This window comes from Pongo abelii, chromosome 1, assembly GCF_028885655.2.
Source record: "Pongo abelii isolate AG06213 chromosome 1, NHGRI_mPonAbe1-v2.0_pri, whole genome shotgun sequence".
NCBI classification, from domain to species: Eukaryota; Metazoa; Chordata; class Mammalia; order Primates; family Hominidae; genus Pongo; species Pongo abelii.
In genome coordinates, this window is record NC_071985.2 from 56,240,109 (window position 1) to 56,253,402 (window position 13,294).

Genomic DNA, 13,294 nt, shown 5'->3' on the forward strand with positions numbered 1-13,294 from the left:
TGTTCCTGAAGCATCACTGTATTGGCACTTCACGTGCACCATTATAGGTCTTCTTAGCCCGCCCACCCCACACTTCAGCCCCTGCTATAGCAACCAGTTCTGCACAGGCTCCTACCACCTTCCCAAAATGTAATCTGACAACTCTGCACCTTGGCCTGTGCTTTTTATCCCAGGACTTTTCTGAATCTGCTCATCACTCAGGTGTGCACCACCTTGTAGGGAGCATAGTTAATGCCTACGGGGTTTCCATTGGCCACTGGGGAAGAGAAGATAGTGGATAAATGCTTCCACTTTGGTCCCCATGCTGGACAGTTCTGAAATACATTTAATTTTGATAGGCTCCTCAGATGATCCCAGCAAGATCCAGCACCATTCAACCCACAGCAGTAGCCAACTTGATAGCTCATCCTTATTTTGGCCTCCCTAGCTTTGCTATGCCCTTGGCCCTTCACCCCTGGCCCCTGCAATTAGTCCCCAAATAAACTTGCATGCAAGACTTGTCTTAAGCTCTGCTTTCAAAGGAAATCAGGCTAAGACATTTTCTTTCATGTCAAAAAATTTTAGGTTGGGCAAAACATTATGTTATTCTACTGATAAGTGATTTTAAACATTTCATATTTATAATTAATAACAAATATATTATGAAGCAAAATGCACATTTTACATTTATTGGTATCTTAAAACACAAAACTTTAAAGAAATTTCACACTTTCAGTGGTCAACACAGGAATGCCCTCTCAGAAACCAAATGGTTACCACAGCAGATGCAGAGTAGGCCCCTCAGATGCACCAACATATGCTGGTGTCCTCAGTGTCTAGGGGCCAATTTGTACATACCTGTCAAAATCTTGTTGCCTGAGGGCTTTTCTCTGAAGCTTCTGAAAGCCTGGACTACCTGAGCAAATAGTAGGCCAGAAGTTTCTGGAATTAACCCCTCTGGAGAAACCTTCAACCAATGACTGATAGGAGTGAGGAATTTATACTTAGCTCAATAGATAGATGATAAGATAGAGAAATAGGTAGGTAGGTAGTTAGGTAGATAGATAGATAGATAGATAGATAGATAGATAGATAGATAGACAGATAGATAGATAATAGATGATAGATAACAAATAGATAATAGATTGAAAAATAGATGATAATATAGACCAATAGATAATAGATGATAGACAATAGATTGATAGATAATAGGTGATACATAGTAGATTGAAAGATAGATGATAAATAGATAATAAATAGACAGATGATAGATTTAAAGACAGATAATAGATAATAGATGATAGATAGATGGAAGATAGATAGATAATAGATAGACAGAGATAGATCAATGATAGATAGAAACATAGGTATATAGATGTATATATTTCTCATTTCCCAGGAGGGATAGCTGTGAAGTGTACATTCTACAACATTTCCCAATTTCCCCCTGGTATTAAGTGATAATGGCCATTAGTAGTAACTGGCTTGATGATGTACCTTCTATTGGTTGCCTTCCCTTTCCCATCTCACTTCCTTATTTCCCTTCTGGCATTTCACACATTTCTCAAATAAATTATTTTGTACTAAAAGCCTGTCTGAAAGTCCATTGCTGTGGGCACCCAAACGGAAACAATTTTGTTGGTACCAAAATCTGTAAAGCATCGCCCCAGGTCATACACAACAAGAATACTCTTCTCTATAAAACAGGCTCAGCACTTTTACCCACTGGTGTCAACCAGTTTACATGAGATATAAAAATGAGAAATCAGACCCTAATTCACAAATGGATGTGTGAGAAGAAATTCAGTGTGCATATCTATTCTTAAAATATGTGTGCCTCAGTGCCTTTGAGGCTTAGGGTTAAGCTGGGGTAAGGTTTTTCATTGGTTTGGGTTTTTTGGCTTTTTATGACTTAGTGGTAAATTTCATTCACACACCTAACAAACTGCTTGTTTCAAAAATATTTTTTACCAAAATAATGTGAACTCTGTTTTCTTCATTGTAGAATAAAGAACAGCTAAATTGATTTCAACCACTTTCTCAATCTTTTCATGATTGTCTCTTCAAATGGCAAACTGCTGTGTGAGGCATTTATTTTTAACATTCCAATATCATAGTGTGTTGCTTAAGATCTCAACCCTCACCCTCCTCCACAGACATGCCATTTTTCTAAAAGATAAAATTGAATCGAGAAATTTGCCCAAAGGAAGGAGATGGAGGAGATAGCTGACCTAGGTTTATGCCTGCCCAAAGTGAAAAGAAATATATAGTGTCCTCCTTGGATATTGTCACATTAAATTTGCTTTTAATGAGTTCCTTCTCATTGCCAGTATACAGACAGCATTATTCTTTGAAAGTCTTTCCATCTTCATCTGATGTCCACAGACTTCCTCCAATTCTAAGAATAAAGAGCCCACAGAAGGCAGCAAGAACAGGAAGGGAGAGATGCCAAAAGTGTAGGTCTTCCAAAAGATCTTATCCAATTCCAGTGATTTTAGATGAACTTAGATGTTGAGATGGGATGGAAAAATGAGAATAAAAAGTTACCATTACTCATTGGAGAGATGGGACTATCATATGGCTGCTCTGGGTAAATCTCTAGGAGAGATATTTACAAATATTTTCTGGCCTCTTTCTATATATTAAGCATTGTACTAGCTCCTGAGAAATCAATATTAAATAATGTATATTTATTTAAGAAATTATTTAGTAATTTACAGAAAAACTAAATCCCAGATTTCACTAGAGTATTATAAAAGTGGCCACTGAGCGCTTCATTTTGGTGCTACAAGAGCTCAAAGAGTCCTCTCAAGGAGCTTGGGGATTCAAGCATATCCCCACCTTGCCTTTATGGAAAAATTCACCCTCCTGCCGCCAATTCCTCAAAAAAATAGCAACATAAGAGAGGTTTTTTTCATTCTTTATCAACATAGTTGATAACTGGAATTTATACAATGTGCTTGCAATATTAATAGAACATTTAACAAGAGAAAGTAGTATCAGATAATATAACCTCATTGCCCTTACTGGGATATTCTTACCTTAAAATGTGAAATTTGACTCATCTACCCTAGCAACAACTATTTTTTTGTACAGACTTAGCTACACAAGTATCTCAGAAATATTAGTGAGAATAGTGTCCTTTTATGCTCTGCTACTCCTTTGACCCTATTTTACTGAAATTCTGTTTAACTTCCTCTCTCCACCCCCACTCCCCACTGGCTCAAGTGTAGCCTCTCCCTTTAATTCGCAGGACTCTGAAGGCACAGCAGGCTAAGCCGTGACGTTTCACAGACTCCCTGCCTGGTACTATGGGGCCAATTTAGCACCATTGGATCGCTTCACTGACTATAACAGACACAGTACCAGGCACCAGAGAGAAAGAAATGAGTCTTCTATTTCATGATCTAGAGAGACAGAGACACTTAAGATATGTGTTTTTTTCCACAGTGTGACGACTGTGTCATAATGGGGGCTTGTGAAAGATACCACAAGAGGAATGTGGCCCAGAAGCAGAGGGCAGAGAGGATGATGGACATTTCCTGCCAGAGGTGAGACACAAGCTGAGGCTTTAAAAAGGAATTGAAGTCAGCTGTGCATAGAAGGGGTGAGGGAATCAGTGATGCGCTGTGTTCCTTTCTTTCTGTAAAGGCTCCCCAAGAACATTAGATGAAAGGTGACACAGAAATGGAACACAGCTCAAGCAATGAAGGTCAGGACTCTCTGCAATCCCATGAACCAAAGAGTTCGTGGGAACATTGTGAATAGCAGAGGTGAAAGTGAGCCCCACACCTGCTAGGACTGATAGTTCAAACAAATCTCTCTACTCAGCTCTACCTGGGTTTTACCACTTGCAGAAAAAACAAAGGTCCTGAGAGGTTTATAAACCTCTTAAGAAATGAAGTTCCAGCTATCAACATAATTTACTAATTCCACAAAGGTCAGCAAGAGAGACTTCATAAAAATATAGTATTCAGCATTTTACCTTATTAAAAACTGAAAGGTATCCTGTTATGCATAAATAGGCTTAGTTTACTCACAATTAAGGGAGGAACTTGATCCACAGATATGTACACATGTTTGGGAGGACACTGAAGTGCTTGGTAATTTTTAAAATGTACATAACACTATATATCAACGTGTTGTGTTTTATATACTTGTGCAAGTTAGCAACAAAATCAGTCTCCCTTTGTCATAGTCAGGCCAACAGAAAGTACAGAGGGCCCCTGGATCCTCTGATAATTTGACTTATGATTTTTTTACTTTACAATGGTGCAAAAGTGATTCACATTCAATAGAAACTGTAATTCCAATTTTGGATTTTGATATTTTCCAGGGCTAGCAATATGAGATGCAATACTCTCTGGCAACGCTGGGCCAAATCATCTAACACAAAGCCTATTTGATAATAAACTGTCAAATATCTCATGTAATTTATTAAATACTGTACTATAAGGGTTCTGAGCACATTTACAGAATTCTAGCGTAAGCCACAATGTTTAGTAGATTCAGTGTATTAAATGAATTTGCAACTTATGATATTTTCAAAATGTGATAGGTTTATTGGGACTTAAACTCATAATAAGTCAAGGAGCTTCTGTATAAAGATAGACAGCCTTGTCTTCTGAGTGAAAACAAGACACACAAAAACAAAATTATAGAAAAGGTAATATGCTTCCCCCCTTCATGAACAAAAATTGTACTTTAATCAACATACTTTCTTACTGAAAACAATTGACAGTAACATGCTGCAGAGCAACATTTCAGCCAACAATAGATCACATATATGACAGTGGTTCCACAAGATTATAATGAGGTTGAAAAAGTCCTATTGCCTAGTGGCATAGCCATTATAATGTCATAGCCACAATGCACTGCCTTTTCTATGTAAACAGTTAAAAATATGTTGAGATATACAAATACTTACTATTGTGTTACAATTGCCTACAGTATTCAGTGCAATAATGTGCTGTGTGTTTTTTTTAGCCTAAGAGAAATAGGCTATACTATATATCCTAGATGTGTAGCAGGCTATACCATCTGGGTTCCTGTAGGTACATGATGATGTTTGCACAATGACAAAATTGCCTAATGATGCATTTCTCAGAATGCATCCCTATCATCAAGAGACACGTAACTGTACATCCATAACTTTCTTGGCAACTGGAGACTGAAAAGGACTCTAGAATGAAAACTTGTCATATGCTTCTCCCCACAATGGGAATCAACTAATGTGTGGTTCTTTAGCCCTGATCCACTTTACACGTAGTCATGGCATACATATCATTTAAATAAAAAATAACAAAATCAAAGTGACCTGGCGCTTTTATGAGAATATTCATCTTTAGTAGCCTTTAGAAATGTTAATGAGTATAGATGAGTCTCCATTCTGCAAAAGGAAGAGAAAATCTATAGCAGGGAAATGTCACCTATGCTGAATGAGTTGGTGGAAAGCAATAGATGGGCAAAGTAACATTTTTAAGATGTTGCCAAAATAAAATTAGAACTCAATAGCCTTGACCTGAAGAATTTAAAAACTATCAATGGTAATAAAGTTAATTAGCTGGTTAATGGCAATAGATGAATAGCTATTTATATTTAATGCCAAACAAAGTGAATGCCTTGGCACCTAGGAAATAGTATATATTAGCCTCATAGAACTATCAAGACCGTTCCAAGTCCACAGTCTGATTCAATAGGCCTGAAAATCAGAAATTTCCCTAAAGTGTCTGTAGTTTTATTATCAGTTCTCATCAACTTGCTTTAGAAACCTCTAGCTCTTTTCAAGTAAATTCCTATTTCATTTCATGTATTATAATTCATGCTGAGTTTCATGTTTTATAATTCATGTTTAGTCTCATCAGAATGTTATAAAAGGCAGTGTTGTAAGTGGAGCTCTGGATTAGCTTCATGCCCAGGTAAAATATTCATTCAAAGTATTATACAAAATAGGCCAGTGAATTCTGATATAAAAGAACACAAGAAGTTCACTGACATGGTTTCAGATCCACATTATCACTAACCCTCAAAAAACCTCCACTTGTTGAATGTTTATGTACTATCAAAGAAAGAAATACACAATTACCTGAAAATGCCATTACAATAGTCTTCCTTTGTCCAACCACATATTTATGTGAGGCTGGATTTTCTTCAGACACTTCAACCACATATTATACAGCAACAGATTGAATGCAGAAGCAGGCATGACAATCCAGCTATCTTCAAGACAGACACTAACAAGGCTTATAAAAAATAAAGGAGTGCCACTTTTATTACTATAATTTTTGTTTAGCAATCATTATTTCTATGGTATAATAATATTTATGTTAATGTATAATGCTTTTATTATTTATTTTAATATTATTATTTAATATTTATCAATAATATTATTATTTATTATGGGCTTAATAATTATTAAGTGTGAAAAGGTATGGTGATTCTTTCAGCTGTTCGGCATGTCTATTCCAATTATGCATTTTGGAACTGGGGATATAACTACAGGATGGGTTTGAGGATACACCTGACTCACAGAGATGAATTTGAGCTAAAACTTTGTCAATCACCTGACCTCCATAAGCCCCTACTCTGACTGGAGGGCCACAGTGACATTTTGGGCCTCATGGAATCAGTGTTAGTTCAGAGTCAATGTTCAAAAGCCTCCTCCCAAATCCTGATTATTGCCCTCTTTCCAATGCACAATTATCATTGTAATAGGCTTTAGGTCCTTTGAAGGAAGGCTGAGAGAAAGATTAGCAGTATACATTTTCAGTTGTGTTCAAGGGTCATTCCTCAAGGAGACCCAGTCTTCCCTTCATTCAAGGGGCTCTGGGTCTGTCAACTGGCTCAAGTCTGAGAACTGATTGAGGGGCTATGATTCTGTTTTTATGATTCACTTTACCTGGAACTTTTCTGCTTATACAGACAGAGTAAGAATTTAATAGCTTCCTTCTATTTCACTTCTAGGAACACTATAATTAACAAGCCAACTTTACTGGTCTGCAAGAATCAGACTATTCTGATTACTGCTTTGACCCTACTGTCCCTTAGTGTAACTATCCTCACCATGCCTTTGGCAGTTGAGTGTTGAAACTTGGCTCTTACTCCCTGTCTTACTCTGTTTTCTGTTGCAACAGAATACCACAGACTGGATAATTTATAATGAAAAGACGTTTATTTGGCTCATGATTTTGAAGACTAGGAAATCCAAGAGCATGGCATTGGCATCTGGTGAGGAGATTCTTGCTTGCCATAACATAGCAGAGGACATTCATATGGCAAGAGGGCAAGAGTGTGCCCATCAGCTCAAGCTTCCCTTTCTCTTCTTATAAAGCCATGGGGTCCCACTCTGATGATCTTATCTAATCTTAATTACCTCTTAAAGGCATCACTTCCAATCAACATATGAACTTGGGGATTAAGTTTCCAACACATGAAATTTAGGTGACACACTCAAACCATAGCATTCCACCTCCAAAATTTATGTCCTTCTCACTTGCAAAACACAATAATTCAATCCCAATTGCCCCAAACTCTTGTTCCAGCAACAACTTAAAAAAGTCCAAAGTTATCTGAATCAGATATGGGTGAAACTCAAGGCATAATTCACCTTGAGGCATACTTCTTCCAGCTGTAAGCCTGTGAAATTAAACCATTTCTCATTTCCAAGATACAACAGTGGAAGAGTATAGGATACATATTCCCTTACCAAAAGGGAGAAATCATCCAGAAAAAAAGAAGTAAAAGGCCCCAAACAAGTCCAAAACCCAATAGGGCAGACATTAAGTTAATCTTTCACTGTATGTGCTGCTTCCTAGACACACTGCAGGCTTTGGGCACCAAAACTGCCTCACTCTTTACTATGGCTTTGTTCGACTTAGCCACATTTCAGCTTTCTCAAGTTGTAGCTGCACAGAGGTGCCTGCAGCTTTCACAGGCTGGCATTGCATGTTGCCAGTGACTGTACCATTCTGGGATCCCTGCAGCAGTCCTGCTCCCAGAGCTCCACTAAGCATTGATTTAGTGGGAACTTTCTATGGTAGCTCCAACCCCAAAGTTCTGCTGGGCATTGCCTTAGTGAGGGCTCTCTCTGATTACTCCAACCCTGGGACAAGTCTCTTCCTGAACTCCCAAGCAGTCTGCAACATTCTTTAAAATCTAGGTGGATGCAATTATACCCCCACAGCTCTTACATTTTGTTGGTCTACAGAATTAATACCATGTAGACACATGGCTTATACCCTTCAGAGTGGCAAGTCAAGCCACACCTAGAGGGGTCAAGTTGTATCCAGGGCCACTTTAACCACAACTGGAATGGCCAAGGATTGCTGCACTGGGATGCAGAGAGCAGAGACACAAGGCAGCCATGGGCAGTGAGGCCACAGAGGGTTCTCAGGCCTGTCTCCCAAAATCATTCTGCCCTCCTAGAGCCCTGAGCCTGTGATGGGAGGGGCACCCTCAAAGATCTCTGAAATCCCTTTGGACTCTTTCTCTCATTGTCCGGATGATCCCTTCTATCTCTTTAGCAAAGAGTCCCTGGGCTACACCCTTGGTTTCCTTTCCTGAATACACTTTTTTACTCTTTAAATGACCAGGCTGAGAGTTTTCCAAGTCTTTCTGCTTTGCTTCCCTCTTAATTACAAATTCCAGCTTTAAGTCATTTTTTTCTTTTCATAGCCTAATATAAGCAATTTAAAGTAGCCAAGCAGAAATCTGAATGCTTTGCTGCTTAGACATTTCTTCTGCCAGATATCTTAATTCATTGCTCTTAAGTTCTGCATTATGAACACAACCCAGCTATGTCCATTGCCAGTTTATAACAAGAATGACCTTTACTCCAGTTTCCAATACCTTGTTCCCCAGTTCCATCTGAGACTTCATAAGAATGGCCATTACTATCCATATTTGTATCAGCATACTGAGCATGACCAGTAAAATAATCTATAAGAAGTTACAAATATTCCCTAGTCTTCATGTCTTCTCCTGAGCCCTCACAAAAATCACCCTTAATGCTCTGTTCAGAGCAATACAGGCTTTTTCTAGCCTGATCCTCCAAATTTTAGCCCCTGCCCATTACCCAGTTCAAAAGCCACTTCCACATTTTTAGTATCCGCTATTAGCAACAATCCCATTCCCAGTACCAGTTTTCTGTCCTAGTCCATTTTCTGTCCTAGTCCATTATAGAGAGTCCATTTCTCCCTCTCTCTCTATATATATATACCCTTCAGAGTGGTATATATATATATATATATATAGAGAGAGAGAGAGAGAGAGAGAGAGAGAGAAAGAGAGAGAAAGAGAGAGAGAGGCTTATTTGGTTTACAGTTCTTGAGGCTGGGAAGTCGAAGAGCATAGTGCTGGCATCTGGTGAGGGCCTTCTTGCTGCATCATAACATGGCAGAAGGCATTACATAATTAGAGGGCAAGAGCATGCATGTTAGCTCAAGGCTCCCTTTCTCTTCCTACAAAGCCACCAGTTCTATCATGGGGGCCCCTCCCTGACGACCTTATACAATCCTAATTGCCTCCTAAAGGCCTTACCTCCAATCAACATATGAATTTGGGGATTAAGTTTCCAACATGTGAAATTTGAGAGATACATCCAAACTATCCCAGGATCCAATTACTCCTACTGTATTTAGGTTGTTCAACTGAGTGTCTGCAATTCTCACTGTAATTTATGGTCAACATACAAGAAAGGCCACAGAACTCTTCAAAATATTGGGGCTTACCTCATAAATTATTTCTCAAAATAAAAGGTACGCCTCTGGACCCAGCCAGCGTGGATGAGTAGATCTTAAATGGAAAATCCACTCTACCATTCCAATTCTCCTAAGCCTTTGAATCCTTTCCTCTATGTTAATCCAAGGTAGTTCAGGCATTTCCAAGTCACATGCAGTGAGCTATCTTTAGATCCATGTTTCAGTCAAGTAACCAAACTATTAGAGCCATTTCTAACTCCCAAGCTGCAACATTAAATGCAAAATCTTTATTTAGCAAGCTGATACAAATAAATTTGGCCTGATTCGACTCAATATTCCTTCCATCATTCTCTCACATCTTTACTATCCATTCCCACATGTGTTCCACCAGATTTCTGCTTGCATAAATTAGAAAAATCAAGTAGTTATTGTAAAGTATAGTGCACTTCCTCACGGGTGGCACTTTGATCTCACCTTTAGGTACTTGCTTGGCCTTAAGTCTAGTTTTAAATTTAGAAACAAAGAGGGGTGATGGGAGCAGGTCCTGAGGAGAATCAGCATTGTCTTCATGGCAACTGCCTCAGGGAAGGCCATTACCATTTCCTCAGGCAACATAGGGTTAATTCCATCAGACTAAGGTAGAAAGACCAGAATGCTATGAGTGGGGAGGCCACTACCACTAGGGATGGAGAGACCACTTGGGGTGAGAATGTCTCTTCCACTAGGGGTGAGGAGACCCCTTCCACTAGCAAACAGGATTCAACAGAATCTAGGAGCTCAATGTCCCCAGATTCATCAGGGTCTTCCCACAAATCCCCATCCCAATTTACAGGATCCTATTCTTTCCCAATCAATGCCTTCACTTTAACAGCAGACACTCAGTAAGTCTGGGAGTTCAACCTATGTTGTAATTTAGTGAACTGCAGATGATTTTCTGCATTTAATTTTCAGCAATTTCAAGCCTGTGGCTACAGGAGGCAAGGCTCTCATTCAGGGCATACTTAGAAGCTCTTAGGTTATTTACGTGGCGCTTGAGCACGAAATTCGAATTTCTCAGTTTATCTTTTTTTTTACCACTTTGTCCAGTGACATTGGAGCAACCAATGGAGGAATAAAATAAAACAAATAAAATAAAGGAATAAAACAAATAAAATAAAACAAATGGAGGAATAAAATAAAATTTTATTCCTCCATTTTCTAAAAATGTTTTGAAAGTATCATATGGAGAGTCACTTAGCATCTTGCTTCTCTTAAATGGTTGGTTAGGCATATTTAATGCCTGTTGTTCATGACATGGACTATCAGGGCTCTCTTTACTACCGGAAACATCTAATCATATTAAAGAGACAATTCCAGAAGCCTCAGGACCAGTTAAGAAAACTTATGTTTAAAATTCTGTTTTCCTAGAACTACTCATGGTACCAAAGTCTGTATTAGACAGGGTTCTTCACAGAAACAGATCCAATAGAATATATAGACATATAAGGGGAAACTTATTATTGGAACTTGCTCACGCTACCTGCAGTCTGTTTGCTGGAGAACCACAAAAGCCCAGTCCAAATTTGATGTCCTAAGAATGAGGAGCACTTAAAAGATAGGAGAAGATGGATGTCCCAGCTCAAGAAAAAAGAAAGTAAATGTGCTTTTCTGCCTTTTTCTTCTATTTGGGCCTTTAACAGATGAGACAAATTAGTCAATCTACAAATTCAAATGCTAATCTCTTCTAGAAATCTCTAGACATACCCAGAGATAATGTCTAACCAGCTGTCTTGGCACCCCTTTGCCAAGTCAAGTTGACACATAAAATTAACTATCACAAAGGGTTTCTGAGACCCTGCTACAGTGGCGAAGAACACAAGTTTACAGTTGGACATTGGATTGAGTCTCACCTCTAATATATAGTTGTTGTATGACCATGGTTTACAAACACTGAAACTCTCTAAACCTCAATCTCCTCATATGGGAAATGGAGATAATATTAGCTACTTCAATAGATTATTGTGTTAAATAAAATAATATACATAAAACCTCCGGCAAGTAACAAGTGCTTAGTAAATGAAAACTTTTGTTGCATCTCTAAAGCACAGGATGAGTATATAATAAACACATAATGAATAGTGTAGTATTTTAAAATCTACAAGAAAAAGATGTTTGAAAAGAATAGATTTGTGGGGTCCTGGGATCCAGGCCTAGGCTCTTGGACAGCATTTCTACACTTGCCCTGGGTCAGAGGGGAACCCACTGTCCTGAAAGGTAAGTCCCAGGCCTGGCAGCATTCACCACAAGCTGATGGAAGAGCCCTTGGGCTTTAAGTGAACATAGACAGTGGCCTGGCAGAACCCTTGTGAACCAGTAGTGCTAATTGCCACAAAGAGAGGTTCCCTTGCCTGTGGAAAGGTGAGGAAAGAATGGGAAGGACTTCGTATCGCAGTTTGAGTGCCAATTTAGCTGCAGGAAAATAAAACAACAGGTAAATTGCTAAGGTTTTTGACTCCAATCCCAGGCTCCCAGACAACATCTCTGGACACGCATGGGGCCTGGGGGAACTCCCTGCCCTGAAAGGAAGGGCCTTAGGCAAGACCCAGTGCCATGCTGGCTTCAGGTCTGACCCAACATAGTTCAGTGATGGTCACCAGAGGGTGTTTGCATCACCACACCCCCCAATTCATGTGTCTCAGCACACAGAAAGAGACCCCATTTGTTTGAGAAAAAGTAAGGGAAAAGAACTAGAGTCTCTCTCTGATAATCTAGAGAATTCTTCTGACTGTTATACAAGACCACAAGGTAGTACCTCTACAAGTTTGCAAAAACCACAGTGTTATTGGGCTTGGGGCCCAAGTTTCTTTCAAATACCTGGAGGGACTTCCCAAGAAGGACAGGCATAAACAAGCCCAGACTGTGAATACTAAAATAAATACCTAATTCTTCAATGCCCAGATGCAAACATCTACTAGTATCAACATCATCCAGGAAAACATGACCTTACCAGATGAACTAAATAAGGCACCAGGGACCAATCCTGGAGAAACAGAAACATATGACCTTTCAAACACAGAATTCAAAATTGCTGTGTTGAGGAAATTCAAAGAAATTCAAGATAACACAGAAAAGTAATTAAGAATTCTATCAGATAAATTTAACAAACAGATTTAAATAATTAAAAAGAATCAAACAGAAATTCTAGAGCTGAAAAATGTAGTTGACATGCTGAAGAATGCATCAGTCGCTTAACAACAGAATTGATCAAGTAGTTCACTTGGTAAAGGAAAATTAGTGAGCTTGAAGACAGGCTATTTGAAAACACAGTGAGAGGAAACAAAAGAAAAGAAACAACAAAGCACACCTACAAGATCTAGAAGATAGCCCCAAAAGGACAAATCTAAGAGTTATTGGCCTTAAAGAGAAGGTAGAGAGAAAAGAGTAGAAAGTTTATTCAAAGGGATAATATTAGAAAATTTCCCAAACCTGGAGCAACATATCAACATTCAAGCACAAGAAGGTTATAGACCACCAGCCAGATTTAACCCAAAGAAGACTGCCTCAGGGCATTTAATAAAAAAGATTTATCAATAATGTCAAAATCTAGAGAGATGATGAATGGGGTAAGTTCTTGGTGA

General features: G+C 38.7%; 1 long non-coding RNA gene across 2 annotated transcripts in view; it reads left to right on the forward strand.

Annotated features, from left to right (window-relative positions):
- The window catches only part of LOC129048544 (uncharacterized), a 192,922-nt gene that overhangs the window by 96,167 nt on the left and 83,461 nt on the right, over window positions 1-13,294 (forward strand). Inside the window, exons 2-3 of one of the 2 annotated variants that reach the window (XR_008510953.1) lie at window positions 3,430-3,530; window positions 7,113-7,327. This is a non-coding gene — a long non-coding RNA (uncharacterized LOC129048544). Of the gene's footprint in view, window positions 1-3,429; window positions 3,531-7,112; window positions 7,328-13,294 lie in introns of those variants that run through there. The other variant, XR_008510954.2, reaches the window with a different exon arrangement.